The sequence below is a fragment of the Chroicocephalus ridibundus genome, chromosome 21 (assembly GCF_963924245.1).
Source record: "Chroicocephalus ridibundus chromosome 21, bChrRid1.1, whole genome shotgun sequence".
Classification (NCBI taxonomy): Eukaryota; Metazoa; Chordata; class Aves; order Charadriiformes; family Laridae; genus Chroicocephalus; species Chroicocephalus ridibundus.
This window is the reverse complement of record NC_086304.1, coordinates 4,388,344-4,403,428: the sequence shown is the minus strand read 5'-3', so window position 1 is coordinate 4,403,428 and position 15,085 is coordinate 4,388,344.

Sequence of the window (15,085 nt, the reverse complement as noted above, 5' to 3'; positions counted from 1 at the left end):
CAAAATGGCTTGTGTGGACAGGGAAACTCAGCAAAACATATCTAAAGAGGCATCGGGTATCCAACGAGCTCATCTGCCTCCATCAGAGCTGTGGACGTGAGCAAACCCTCCTGCCGCCCTCCAGCATCGCTCCTGAACGTGGCTGGATTAAGCCCCTTTTGGGGAGAGCTGCATCAGCCTTTCCTGAGCATCCGCAGGCGAGCAGGATCAGCCTGGCTTCCCAGGATTTTCTGTTCTCTCCAGGAACGGACACAGCAACGCACAGGCCGCTTGCACAGTCCCTGCTTCAAACCCAAAGCATCCACCCTTCTTTCCATGCCGTGCTTGGCACAACCCCCCCCATCTCTCCCTCCCCAAACCTCTGCTGAGGAACCCAGTGCCCCACTTACCCCAGCAAATTCCACTCTGACCAACCACAGGACGGGCCACCAAATGCCCCCAGACCCTCTGGAGGTGAATCCCAGTCCCCGGCGTGGGTTTGGCTCTGGGTAAGAGCGAGGAGGGAATCACGGCTGTTAACACCGCGAGCTTGGTGCAGAGGGAGCAGAAAACAGCTGAACTTTACGACAGCCCGATCCGTCACCGTGAGCTGGAGGAGAGGGGGCTCAGGCAACGCTTTAAAAATAGCCAGTAGTATTTTTGATCCCGAAAGCTGGATTCCAGTGGGGAGGGGAAGGGACAAGGGAGGGAGAGCCTAAGGCTTCCCAACCGCGCACTTCGAATCTGCAGGCAGAGGAAACCCGGCGTGAGATGGACACAGGGTCCCAGCTGGACCACTTGGAGCTACCGATCTCGGGGTTTCTCCAGGGAAAAATGAGCAGGTTGGGAATGCAAAGTACCACTGGAAATTCAAGGCAGGCTCCTCTTTCAGCAGTACCTGCCTCCTCGGGCACAGGAGCGCCTGGCCTGGGCCACAGCAGGCAACTGCCCTTCTCCTGGCTCTGCAAGGAGGGAGATGGAAAAAAACTGATGAAGATGCAAGTCTGGAGTCAAGTTAAACTCTTCCTCCAGAATTCTTCAGCCCAGGGCATTCCCTCTCGCCTGCTCAGGGAGCTCAGGAGGTCCCAGAGATGCTGGGAGGACCAGAAATCTTGGTGCTACATCTGGAGAGGGAAGATCTCAGGAAGGCTGGTGAAGAATTGGGGAGCTGCATCCTTCAACCGCCCTGCCTGAAGGTGTGACCCAAGTCGTGTGGCACATCCTGGGGGGCTGGCATCCCTTGGGTACCTCCAGAGGAAAACCATCCATCCTGCTCCCCTGTCCTTGCCTGGGCACTGCTGGGAGACCCTCCTGAGATGCTGACGTGCCGATAAATCACCAGCCCCAAGCACCTGCTCCAGGGCTGCGCAGCTGCAGGGCAGGGAAGTGCCGGGGCTAAAAAAAGATGGGAGCAGATGGGGCTGGACACAGCCACCGCTTTGCGGAGGGACCAGGAGATGTCCCCTGCCCTGTTCAGTCTCCGCTGAATGCCAGCCCCATGCGTGATGGCAGCAATGCCCAAGCACACGCAGCTGGGATGCTGGGGACCAGCAGCAGGCTCAGACAGCCTCCCCGTGCCTCAGTTTCCCCATCAGTTAAAAGGCAGCGTCCTGGTGTCCACATTGCATGGTGGGAGAGGAATGTCCGGGCTCTGCATGGCTTCGGTGCAAGGATGTCACTGGGTGCCTCCGGACACTGGTGGGAGTCCCCTGCAACCCCAGCCCCTGCGGATGCCTGGAGCTGGCTTTGGGGACGCGGGGACACGACACCACGAGGTGGCAGCAGCACTTTGCGAGTGGCAGCGGGGTTTGGGGCTGGGGGGGGGCAGGAGGGAGAGGTCCTGGCTCAGCATCACAGCAGTCCTGGGACCAGCGGGTTAGATGTCCGAAAAGACACCCAAGGGCCCTCAGTTTCCCCACTCCTGCTTTCATGGCACCCACAGGGTCCTCAAGGCCAAGAGCCCTCCATCACAGTGTCCCAACAAATGAGTAAAACAAGAGTGGGGGACTTGGAAAAGCCACCCCCAGGTGTCCATGGGGACTGTCCTCTGTCCCCAAACCCTGGGGCACCGTGTTGCCCCTGGGCTCCCCCAAGCTCCATCACCGGATCCGAGCTGGTGGCAAATTTGGGCTTCCTCTGCCCTCAGAGCCATGAGCTGGTGGCCAACGGAGAGGCTTTGGCTCAGTGCAGATGGATTAGCAAAGGGCTGCAGAATCACTTCTAGGGATTTGCTCCTATAAACGGGAATAACATCCCCTCCCAGGAGCCACACTGCCTGTCTCCAGGCCTCCAAAATGCTCCAGCGAGGGATTCTAAATGATGTTTTGGTTGCCTTTAGCAGAGGTCTGGGGAGCAGAGAAGATGGGCTGGAGGGGGGGGACCGTCAGGAAATGGTTTTTCCTCCCTCCTGGACAGGAGAAGGAAGTGAACTCCCAGCTGAGCTCCTGCTGGTGCCAGCTCAGCCCAAGGATACCTGGAAATGGTATCCTTGGAAAATCCTGGAAATAGGAAGGGAAATAGAGAAATAACTCCCCCACCCCGCAACACATGGGGGATCAGAAAATGCAGTAAATCAGCCAGAGGCTTTTCAAATGTAGTGTAATTCAGTGTCCATTACACAGGATTCGAGGGCGTTTCCTCTCCGAGGAGGTGTGGGGGGGGGTTGGCTGGGAAGGGAAGAAGAAACTGGATTCCCGGTGTCCCCACTGACCTGTTGAACTTCACTTCGCAGAGCGGGTTCCTGCCAAGGCAACCGAAACCCTCGCCTGGGCTCACTGTTGGGAGCGATCCAGCACGGCCGCCTCTCTGGGGGGATGCTCCCGCAGCCTTCGCCGCCTCCTCTCCCCTCCCAGGGAACATGGGGACCAGAGCAAAAGCCCACAAGGGATGGAAAACACGGCCCCCACATGCGTGTGGTCTGTGTGTGGCGTGATCTTCTCTCACCGTGCGGCTGCCTGTGCGGTGTTACACATATATTATCTGTACAAGAGCGCCGGCATTTTAGAAACACCCGGTGTGCGCACGGCATGTGTGAGTGTGGGCACGGTGTGCGTGAGCATGGGCATGGCGTGTTGGAGGGCCAAACCCCCGGCGCAGAGGTGTAACAGCAGGGGTGCTGCTCTCCATCACCCCTCTCACAGCATCTAGCCCTTCCGCGAGGAGTGTCATCCAAACCAAAGTTCCCCCAGGTTTTCCCATGAGGGGGTTAAACACCCCAGCTCTGTTGCGGACACACCGAAAGGCAAAATCTCTCTTGGGGGTTCAACTCGCTTCACCCATGCAGGGGTTTGCGATTTGCCCCAAAATCAGTGTGTTTTGGGCACCTTCCCTCGCAATGCTGCAGCTCACCAGCAGCACAGGGGGCTCCGAATCTGGCAAGGCGTGAATCCCTGGAGATTAGAGGGTTGGGTTTGGGCTTTTTCTTTGTTTTTTTTTTTCCTTTCCACAATGCCATTCAGGGCCTGGAAAGGCTGTCCCCGTCCCCCTGACCCAGTCCAGCTCACCAGCACGGCTGTGCAAATCCCTCAGTGCTTTTCCAGGCAACGCTGGGACTCGGATGAGCTGGAGCTGCCGGGGTAAGACACCGCTGGGGGCTTGCAGGGGCTATTTTAAGCGGGGGAAAACGATGGAGATGGTTAATTGATTTCTGTGATTAACTAAGAGTTTGTCAGTGCAATACTCTCGGGTTTACTCTCCTTGGGTTTTTTTCTAGTTTGGAATTATTTATTTTCAAACAGTGTTTGGGAGGGGGGAAACATTTCTTTTTCTGTCCCTGAATATTTCCAGTGAGAAAGTCGTTAATCTCCAGATGATATTTAGGCTGGGGAGGGAAACCAGGAGGGGAATGAAAAGCTTCCGACGCCGCTGCGTTGGCTGGCAGGAGAAACCAGGCAGTGCTGGTGCGAGAGGCAGAGCGCGGCTGCTCCGCTTTCAGGGCAGGAATCCCTCCAGCATCCCACCAGGAGCTACCCCACCTCCAGCAGCAAATCCCAACAGGATCCTAGTGGGAGCAATCCCATCGCCAGTAGCAAATTCAGAGCAAATTGTTGCCCCGGCCAGCAGCAAAGTGGCTGAAGCATCTTTGTGCTCCCCATGACTTCCCAGCTGCCTGGCAAACTTTTTATCCATTCTCTCGGTGGAAATGCTCACCCGCAGCATTCTGTTTTCTCTTTTTTTTTTTTTTTTCCCATTTAAAAATCAAGAGGAGGGAAATTGTGGTGATTTATTTTGGTGAAAGCATTCCTTGCTGGTTTTCTGGGCACAGGGGTGGAGCAGAGCGTCCCTGCGCACGTTTTCTTTGTACTTGCCAAAGGCGGGACAGCGAAGGGTTAATACGGAGAGGAGCAGGATCCACCCTGATGGACCTGGGGCTGGTTGGTTATTTTTAATTTTATAGACTTGTCAATCAGTGCTCGCCCTCCCTCTCACTTCGGCCAAGGCTGGATGTCAGCTGGCAGGCAGCAAAAATCCACCTCATCCCAGAAATTAATAATAATAATAATAATAATAATAATAATAATAATAATAATAATAAAAAATAATAATATCACTGGCAGGGAAAAGTGGAAGCAGGAGAGAGGTGGAGAGAGCACGACAGCCCCTTGGTATTTTGTCCACCTTTCCCGTGCCTTGTGTTTTGCGTGGCTTTTCCTAACCAGAGGAAAAATAAACAGTGGTTTAAGGGATGTTTAAGTCAGCTCTTGAGAGGCTGGAGGAGCCCGTGTTGATCCCTCCACAAAGGAAAAGAAGTGAAAGAGAGAGAAAAGAAAAAAAAAAAAAGCCATGTGGCTCTTTGTGGAAGGAATTAAAATGGGTCCCGGAGGCTGCAAGCGCTGGGGTAGAAACAAGCACCGATGGGGACGGGAACCCTGGGAAAGAGGAGTCTCAAAAAGAGACCTGGGGACAGAAAAGCAACAGGCTGGGGAAGGAGGATGTACCAGGACGCTGCCAGCGCCGCTGGGTGCGGGCAGGGACACGGGGGATGTACTGGGACACGTCTTGGTCCCCCCCATCACCGCTGCCCTGCTCCCGGGGGTGCGGGACCGGGATGCGGGTGCCGGGTAGCGCGGGATGCCCGGAGGGCAACTCTATAAACTCTCCTCCGTGCCTGGCACTGGCCTCCCACCCCACGCATCTCTTCGCCCAGGGCTTTGCTACTTCAGAAGAGGAATTAAAAATATGAAAGAAAAGCACGCCGCAGCTGCTGCACTGGGAAAGGCCTGGGAGCTGCCTTGAAGATGGTTCATTTTTTGCCTCCGAGATGCTGGAGGTGAATCCCAAAAGAAATCCTGCAGCCGTGCAGGGAAACGGGACCCTCGGAGTCCCGGGGGGTTCATCCTCCGCTGGGATCCCCCGACACGTCCCAGGGGCTCCCCGGCCTCTGCACATCCCCGGCAGCCGAAGCCAGGATGAACCCATTGGCATCAAAGGAGCCACCCCAGGTCGACGTTGTTCAACTAAGCTTTTCGGCTAGAGTTATGGCCTGTGAAAACGAGGACATGGTAAAAAAGCAAAAAGTGAAGACAACCCTGTGCCTGGTTGGGAAGCCAATTTGGAAAGCATCCTCCAGTTGCATCGCTGCTTATTTTCCCATTTCCCCCCCCTGTAGCCAACCTTGAGGTTAGACCCTGTTGGTTTTTCACTTCTACGGAGTGGGGAATAAATGAATTAAATTAAATTTTATAGAGCTATATTTATCCTTCGCCATGCCGGAGTCTCCCCAGCTGCATTTCAACCAGCTTTGCTGTGCAAGGGCGGCTCCGAGATGAGGTATCTCGTAAAAGAAACACCCTCAAACAGGTCTCCTTGGATCTGAATTAATCATCTCCTTGGGTTTTTGTCTTTGCGAGAGATTTCTTTTTTTTTAACGCAGTCGGGTCTTCCAGAAAATGGACGGTAACAAAGCGCAGTTAAATATATTGTCTGGTGACCGCAAAACAAATGCTGTCAGGAAAATGGAAGGAAGGCTTGAAAAATGAGATTTCAGAAGGAAATATTGAGGTGGCATCAAACCCGGGGTTGTTTTTGCAGAGGAAGGGAGGTGAGTCTTCCTTAGGGCTGCTGGCGGGCAGAGGAAAAGTTCCCCAAACCCTTGAAAAGTTTGGATTTGGGCTGACTTTGCTGGGCCGGAGGTTTTACCGCTGAAAATATTCAGGAAGTCCCTTTCTAACATATAACTGAGTCCCAAATCGCCGTGAAGAGACACAAAGCGGTTTTATCGGTTTTTGATTTTTGGGGGGGGGGTGTGGTGTGGTGTGGACAACATGAATGTATCTTCACACACACACCCCCAAATGTATTGCAAAATATGTTCACCATCCTCTGCCACTGCCGTGTGCATTTTTAATTCCCCTGCTTTTGGTCTCTCGTCTGTTTTTCCAGGAGAGGACCCATATTCTCTGGGGAACCCCGCTCCCTCGCTTCACCCCCTCCAGGGGTGACAATTTCTCCCCGGTAACATCCCTCACTTGCCCTTCCCAGGAGCGTTTTTACACCCTATAAGGACCTTCCCTCAGCTTTAAATTTTTTTTTTTTTTTTTTTTTTCCAAAAAGCCCTTTTTGTGTCGCCTTCTCAGGGACCTGAATTAAATCCCATGTTTAGCAAACAGGGCGGTGGGGCTGAACGTTCAACGGCTACAGAATCGCTTGTAGGGATCGTGCTGCGGGCACAGACGATCTTTATTCCAGGGATGTATTAGCAAAAAATACTGACTTGAAATGTCCTTTACACCATTTATATCCAGAAGCTTTCTGGGGTTTTTTAACTAAATTCATTTGCAGCAATACCGACCCATTGCTTGCGCAGGGGCTGGAGAAGTTTAAGCAGGAATTATAAAAGCCTCCAGCTTTTATAAAAAAAAATTACAATGGGCACACAAGGACCTGCCAGGCGCTGGAGCATCGAGCTGGTTTGGTCTGGAGGGCATTATCCAACCTCAATTGCTTTTTTTTTTTTTTTTTTTTAATCCTACTTAATAGTATTAATCGGCAAGTATCTTTTCTGCTCTTTTCCGAGCTAGGCGCGCTGGGGCTGGAGAACTCACGGCTTTTTTCCTTCAAGGAATAGGCAAAACTGCCCCAATATTTGCAGAAAAATGCTGTTGCCTCTTGCAAAGGGGGAAGTTAAAGGCCGGGAGCAAGCGGGGAACACGCAGCCCGTGAAACTTCAACACGGTGAGCTATAAAGCCACAAACCCCAGCTTTATTAGCGCTGCCCCATCCCATGCCCTGCATTTTGGGGGAAAAACTACCAACAAAAAAAAATGTCCAAGCCAACCTTCTGTTTACTTTTTTAGAAATAAGTTTGGAAGCTAAAAGTGACAAGGGATGATTTTTTTGTTTTTCTTTTTTTTCTTTTTTCTTTTTTTAAAGTCATCCCCGCATTTGCTTCATCAACTTTCGGCTTGTGCTGGAGCAACACGGAGGAAAACTAAATTCCTTGGGATAAAAAGCCGCTCAGCCGCCACGGCGTTAGAAGCACAAAGGTGTCGGCAACACGGCACAGATGAGATTTGTTTAACACTCCGCCGAGCCTTTTAAACCACAAATTAATGAACTTGAGACCAACGCAATATTGATGGTAATCTTTCCTTTTTACTTTGCTTCCTTGTTCCCTCCTTTTCCTGCTCAGTGATTGCCGGGTCTGATGAGGGCTCCTCGCCCTGCACCGCCTCGAAGGCGAAAGGTTACGGTCCGACAAGGTGGGTTTGAAATAATTTCTTACAAATACATAATTTCACTGGGAAAAACATGTCGGCATTAAGCGGGGAGAGTGGAGCTGCTGCTTCGGGGGCTTTTCCAGGGCCGAAAAGAAAGGATCCTTTCCCATTTTTGAGGAGGTTTATGGGGTTTAGTACCTTTTTCTCCTTCTCCACACTTAGAAAAGTCAGTGTGAACCAGCAGTCCTGTAGCTCGGTGGCCATTCAGAAGGATGCACAAACTCCAGATAAATATCTATTTACTTAATTTTTTTTTGGTCCATTGTTATTTTGAAATATCTGGGAAGAGCCATGACTTAAAGCTGGTGGCATCCTCTAACAGCCCGCTCGAAGCCACCACTCCTCTTTGTAAATTCAGAGTCCGCCCCCCCCAGGCCCGCAGAAGTGATGTATTCCTGTCCTTATTTTATAGAAATTTTATAGATTTCCTATAATCAACTTTTCCGGCTTTTGCTAAAGGTTACTTTTTGATTCTTAAACAGAAGGTAGAGATGGATTTATCCCTCCTGGATTTAAATAAAAGGTGTCAGGACTTTGGGGGCAGAAAACAGGAGAATGAGAAGGAGGGTTTGCAGCCGCAATTATCTAAATTACCTGAATTATCCAAATTACCCTTATGTCTCCCACAGGACAAGATACCTGGCTAGAAAGGCTGAGCTGGGACCACCAGAATCACACGGCGGGGGAGAGAAAACCCAGCTGATGGGAGAAGTGAGGTAAGGATTCAGCAATGGAAAACAGGGATGTTACCATCTTTTATAGTGCCGTCCCGGGGATGTGGTACCCGACAGGCACTCGGGGATGGAGTTATTTCTCCATCTCCTGGGTACGGCCATGGATCTGGGCGGAGGAAGGTCTCAACCTCCTCCCAACCAAAATGCCTTTGCTGGGGACGTGGCTGGGAGCTGTTGAGGAGGAGTATTCCCAAAATGCCTCTTGAAATCCCTTTTCCTCCCCATCCGTATTGAGTCTAACCACCCTCAGCCTCGTCCATCAGATATTACCGCTATTAATTATCCCCCGTGCGAAAACTTTCTAAAATATTCCTCATCCTTGTGGAAAGATTTGCGGTTTGCTTTGCGCAGGCCAGGGCTGGAGCCTTTACTGGCAAAGCAAAATGAGAAATTTCTTGCTTTATGATCACATCCCTCCTTTTTCATATAAATAAGTAACGTCACTGGAGAGCTGAGAGAATTTGTGGCGTGCAGTTTTACGGAGGAAACACATCTCAGAGGCAGTAAAAGTTGTATATTATGGTGCGGAGAAAGCAAACTGGGTTTGCAGAAGAGGCTGCGAAGACCCGTGGCGGGCGTCCCTGGAAAAGAGTTGCTGCCGTAACTTTTCCTAACACCAAGTGGGAAAGGTTGGCTTCGGCAGCGGGGAGGATGCTCCCGTCCCTGGGGGATGAGCCATCCCAATCTCTTATTTTTTTGGGGTGCAAGAGCGTGGAGCAGGTGGGATTGCTCCTCAAAGTGTTCCCAGGGAGGCAGCAAATTAATAGCTTGGAAAAACAGGAAAGGGGAAAATAGGCAGGGGAATTTCTGACTGGGGAGGGGAATGCTTAAAAAAAAAATCAGCCCCTGCGTCCAACCCGCTCCCCGAAAAAATCTGGGGGTTAAACCTGCCCCTCTGAGTCACAGGGGGGCTGCAGCCCCCACCAGGATCCCAGGTCCTGGGGCTGCCTGAGATTTTCTGCAGGAGCTTGAGGGAGGTTACAGGGAATTTTGCCCCATGCACGTATCAGGGGAAACTGAGGCATGGAGCGAGGCAGCGACACCCTCGGTACCTGCTGAAAAGCCCATCTGCCATAACAGACCACCTCCAGGTGGGGACACACAAGGTCCTGGGGACACGCAAAGATGTGGGGACACGCAAGGACGTGGCCTTGGTGCCCTCCGAGCACCCCAAACCGGCCCCATCGCCCCAGGGTGGTCTCCATCCACCCCAGGGCCCCCCAACCCCGCTCGGCCCCACCACCAGCGTCCCCAGGGTTGAGACCAGCCAGTGGCGGTGCCCCGGGAGGCGGAGGGGAGCCCCCACGCAGCCGCCGCGGGGCTGCGCCGTGTGAATTAACCAACTTTGTGTTCCACCAAGCCTTTTCCCTTAATAGCCATCCCCCTCCCCCTCGCTTTTGCCGGCGTTTGAGGAGAAGTGAGGCGTGAGAGATCCTTTGGAATAATGAGGTGTAATTAGCCCTGGCAGCTCTTATCTTCCACACACCCCCCTTCAATTAGATTGAAATAAAAAAAAAAGGCAAGAAGGGTGTGTGTGGAGGGGGGGAATAAAAAGGAAGGTGGTGAGGGAGGGAGGCAAGAAAAAGTTGTACGCCGTGTCCAGCTCCATCCTTCTGGGCTGGGTGCTGGTCCCCGTGGGTGGGGGGTCCTGGCTCTGTCCCCCTTTGCGTGGCTGCTGCCGGGGGGGTCAGGGAGGTGGTCCCTGTGCCTCAGTTTCCCTTGGCTGTGGTCTCTGCCTCGGCAGGGTACCAAAACCAACCCCTGCAGCAGGGCAAGAGGCGTTGGGGGCATTGTGGGTGAAACCAGATATTGATCCCCAAGCATCCCTTGGAGCCCTGAGCATCCTTGGAGCCCCAAGCATCCTGCCGAAGCGGTCCAGAGCTCCCTCTTCCCACCCAGACACCAATTTCTAACCCCGGCTTTGATTCCTGTGGGACACATCAGGTTGCTGGTACAGGAGCGAGGTGGGAAAAGCCCCCATGAGCAGGACCTGGGTGCAACGGGGCTGGTTTTGGACCGCTCCATCCGTCCCAGCTCATCCCCGCATCCCTCCCAGCCTCCGATGCTGCCTGTCCACCCCGCTCCTGCCCTGCTGCCATTCCCGCTCGGCCCTTGCTCTTTCGTACCCGTGACCCTGATCTTCAGGCTGACAAGCTGATGGATGGGCAGCGCCCCAGTGATTTACGACGTCCTTTAATATTTGGCAAAGTGGCCAAAAGCCCTGGGCAGGCGACGGAGCTGGGGTCGGCGGGGGGAGACGGCCGGGAGATTTGTCAACCTTTGAGGCGGGGAGGCGGGGAGGGAGGAAAGTGCCCTGTCTGTCCGCAGTGATTTATACCCGATCGCCGTGATTAAATTGGCCTTAGCTAATGATAACTAACTAGTCAGGGGCTGACCTTTCCCTGACAATGGAAGGGGGCCGGGAGCCACGCTGCTGCGGGGTGTCTAATGGGGATGTTTCTTCAGCCAAGACACTATTTTTTTTTAACATGGCTCTCTTTTTTTTTCCTTCAGAAATGGTTTCCCAGCCGGCCCTGTATACAGAAGATGCAGGACGCGACATGTCCCCACACCCTGGGGTCTTGCCCCCGCCGCACGTCACCTCTCCAGGCTGCGTCGGTGCCACCACAGCCCTGCAGGGACCTGCTGCCAGAGCCCACGGGGACGAGACCGGTAGGGCCAAAGCAAGTGGGTCTGATGGTTTTTATCTGGGGAGGACTTGAAATCTGTTTCCAGTGGGGAAATTTCACCTGTAGCCAAGCTGAACGGGGTGCTGGGGGGCTGCGCAGGTGCCCTCAAGCCTGAAATGTCCTGGTTTTCTAGAGGTGCCGTATTGTCTGTCCATCCCTCCTTCCCCAGAGCTGTCCGTCCCTCTCTCCATCCCTCTCTCTTCTCCTCCACCTCTTTCACCCTCCATTGCCATCTCTCCCCCGTGCCACAGAGGGGAGCAGCCTCTTGTCTCCCTGCCAAGCCATGATGGAGGTATTTGAAAAGATAAAAAATAGTTTTTTCTGCCTTAAAAACACCTTTTGCCTCTTCCGCTTGCCGTAAATAAAACCCACAAACATTGAAACGAAGCCCCTGACCACCTTCAGGCAGAGGTTTCACTGCTCAGCCCAACTTTTCCCACCGGGACTCTTTACACAGGTTCAGTTTTTTGGGTCCCCTTTCGTATGTTTGTGTTGGTCTCGTCACATCCAAAGACTTCCCTGGCCCAGGAAGGGTGTCACTGGCTCACCACGGTCCAGAGAGACACCAGAGAGATGCACCGATGGCCTGAATTAAAGGTAAAAAAGGAGTGAAATCCTCCGAGGCTGGAGCTGGACGCCTCAGTGCACGCCGCCCCAAGCCGCGCTCTCCCTCCCCGCCCTGACGCCTTGACACGAGGATAAAAGCCAGGCTGACGGGGCGATTTCACGGAGATTAACCTCGCGCACTGCGCTGGGGCCATCACTGCCCTCGGCACCGCGTCCCCCTTGTAATGAAGGCGGATTACAGATATATTAGCCCCACCACCAGTTTTATCAGCAGCGGTTTATCACACGGAAGGGGCGACGGCCGAGGGCAGGGGACGGAGGAACCCGACCACCCGCCAGAGACCTGGAGCATCACCAGGGAGGCTTTAATTCAATTTTTGGGAGGGGACGCAGGCCGAGGTCAGCGTTTGCTGCTTGTCCCCGGTACAGCCCAGCTCCCCAAGAGTTGGGATGCTGATGGGGAAGCCTTCGGCCTGGCTGCAGGCAGGGCTGCCCCTCTGCACCACCCTGGGCTGGGTTAGAGACTTCCGATTTAAAAAAAAAAATCCCCTTTTGGAGGCCTTTGGGTGGCTTCTGCAGGGGATGGAGATGCTTGTTATGTCCTGGCCAGGCCCATCCCTCCCCATCCCATGCAGAATCTCCCCCCGGGCTGCAGGAATTCCCCTCCTTGGCCCCAAAACGCCTTGGGACGCCCAGCATCCCCGTGAGGCACCGGGGCACCCAACCCTGAGGGGGCTCAGGCGGGTGCCTGACATCGATGCAACAAGGCACATCAAGGAGGGGGGGATTTGAGCCTGGAAGAGGTTAAAGTGGGGCGAAGCTTGCGGGGGAGAGAAACCTCCCGAACAGGGCATTTTAATGACATTCCATTAAAGCTCCCTTTGGGGCTGGCACGGCCGCCATGTGCTGCACATTCTCATGGTAATTATGAGACATCTGTGTAGAGGCTCTTTTCTCATCAAAGATGGCTCTCTTCAAAGACGCTCCTGGGAAACCCTTCACCTCTGACCTGGGGGGTCACTGCCGAAACAGCGGCTCTATAGTGCGCGTTACTGTAAAGCCCAGTATCCTTTTTCCTCCCCTAACCTGACCAGGTCCCGGCTTTTCAGGCGGGATTCGTTGAGCTGAGAGAGTTGCCGGGGAGAGGCCACCGGTTTCCAGAAAGGGTCCCCACCGCCGCCACCACCACCACCTCCACCAGTGCCAGTCCTGGGTGCCGCCGCCGCCGTCGTCGTCATTGCCTGTGCTGACCCCAGCCGCAGGATCAAAGTGGGATGAAAAGGGGTTTAATGAGAGGGAATGGGGCTGGCTGTTTCCCGGCCCCGTGCTGGGGAAGGGGCGTCCCCCCCAGTGTCACCCATCACTGGGACAAAACCCACCCCGGTCCCTGCCTAGTGCGTCCCACCTGGGCAGCGCCGAGTCCTAGGGAGTGATTTTTAACGATTGCCGTAAAAAACCCCACCATCCTTGATGCCGCAGAGGTGACAGGGATGTTCCTGAGGTCCCCCAGCCACAAAACATGGGCACTTCGGCATGGTGAGGATGCTCCATGTCCCCCGGGGATGAAGACCACCTTCTCCCACGGGGACGTTTCTGGCACAACCGGCATCACTATCCCATCCACCAGCACCACCATCACTGTCCCATCCATGGCACCGGTGTCCCCAGTGCCTCCGGTGTGCGTCCCAGGTGTCCTTCACCTCCCTGGTGGGGGACAGTGGCCTGGGGAGGAAGGGGACGGATGCCCGGCAGGTGCCTCAGTGTCGGCGCAAGTGGCTCCATTCCTACGGCACAGCACCGGCAAATGCTCCCTATGGCCCTTTCCAATAAGTGGCAAATGATTCTTCGTCCTGTCGCTCCCCAGTGGCAATAAACCTTAATCACAATGAAGTCATTTGATTTTCCACGTCCTGTAATCACGCGGCGATTTGGCATTAATTAACGAGCGTTTACGGGAAGGGCCGGCTGCTGGCGTTAGCGCTGCGCTTTTCCAGAAGATGGATTATCTCCGGAGCATCCGCTGGCACGCACTGGTGCTGGGGGACGTCCCGTCCTGTGCCGGGAGTGGGGTCCCGAGGGGACGTCAAGCCTAATGAAGCACCCAGCTAATGAGGGACGGGAGGTGGGTGCTGCAGGACCTCTCATTTTCACTCCCACCCCACTTTCCCCTCCCAGGATCGGTCTTCTCCTGGGCAGGGCTGGTGGGGAAACTGAGGCACAGAGGGGGACTGGCGGGGGGATAGGAAGGGGGGGGTTCCTTCGCCACAGAGGAGAGGGATGGGGCCAGGGGTGCTGGACCATGGTGTTGACTCAACAGGGAATTAAGCTCGTTAGAAAGCGCCCGGGGTCTGCGGGTGGCAGGAGCTGCCGGGAGGGTTATTCGCTCCGGCTGGGGGGGGTCAGCAGCCCCGGGGGATTATCGCCCCGGGGGTTGTTTGGTGGTGATGGGGGTTGTGTCTGGGTAGATTCTCTAGTGGCTCACACAAGGGTTGGGTGCCCCCAATGGCCTGTCCCGAACCCACCGCCGTCCCCCCTCCCCGCTGGCCCCCAGCCGCAGCCCCTCACGTGCCAGCGTCCCTTTGTGCCCGCATCTCCCTCACCGGAGACTTCCACAAGGCTTCTTCCCCCTCGCTCACAGCCTGGCATCGAACCCCGCCTCTTGTCAATTAGATTTTGTTCCCCAAAATCTTCAGATGTTCCGGAGGGTGTCTCCCGCTGCCCGAGGATGCCTCCCAGGCAGTTACACCTGCCAGACCCTCCACCAGCACTGGAGCCCATCACCAAAAACCCCGTGTGGTTAATTTGTGGCCATCCCCTTCCCTTGCCAGGCAGGTTTGGAGCTGCCGGTGATTTACCGGGGCTCGGTGCAGCGCGTGCCTCAGTTTCCCGAGCGGGGCAGGAAGGGGTGCCCCTCTCTGGCACCGGCCCTCAGGGGCTGGTGGGGATGTGGCCCTGTGGTGTTGGAGAGTGGAGATAGGGACGGGCAAAGGGACAGGAACGAGGATGGGTTTGGGATGAGGATGAGGATGAGGATGAGGATGAGGATGAGGATGAGGATGAGGATGAGGATGAGGATGAGGATGGGGATGTGGATGGGAAAAGGAACAGGGATGAAGATGGGTTAGGAACGAGGATGGGTTTGGGATGAGGATGAGGATGGGGATGGGGATGGGAAAAGGAACAGGGATGAAGATGGGTTTGGAACGAGGATGGGGATAGGGAGGGGAAGAAGGACAGGAATGGGGATGGGTTTGGGATGGGGATAGGGATGGGGAAGTGCTGATGATAAGGCTAAGGATTAGGGATGGGGAGGAGGATGAGGACGGGGTGAGGATGAGATTGAGAAAGAGTAAAGATGAGGATGGGGATGGGAAAAGGGTCGGGAACGGAGATGGGA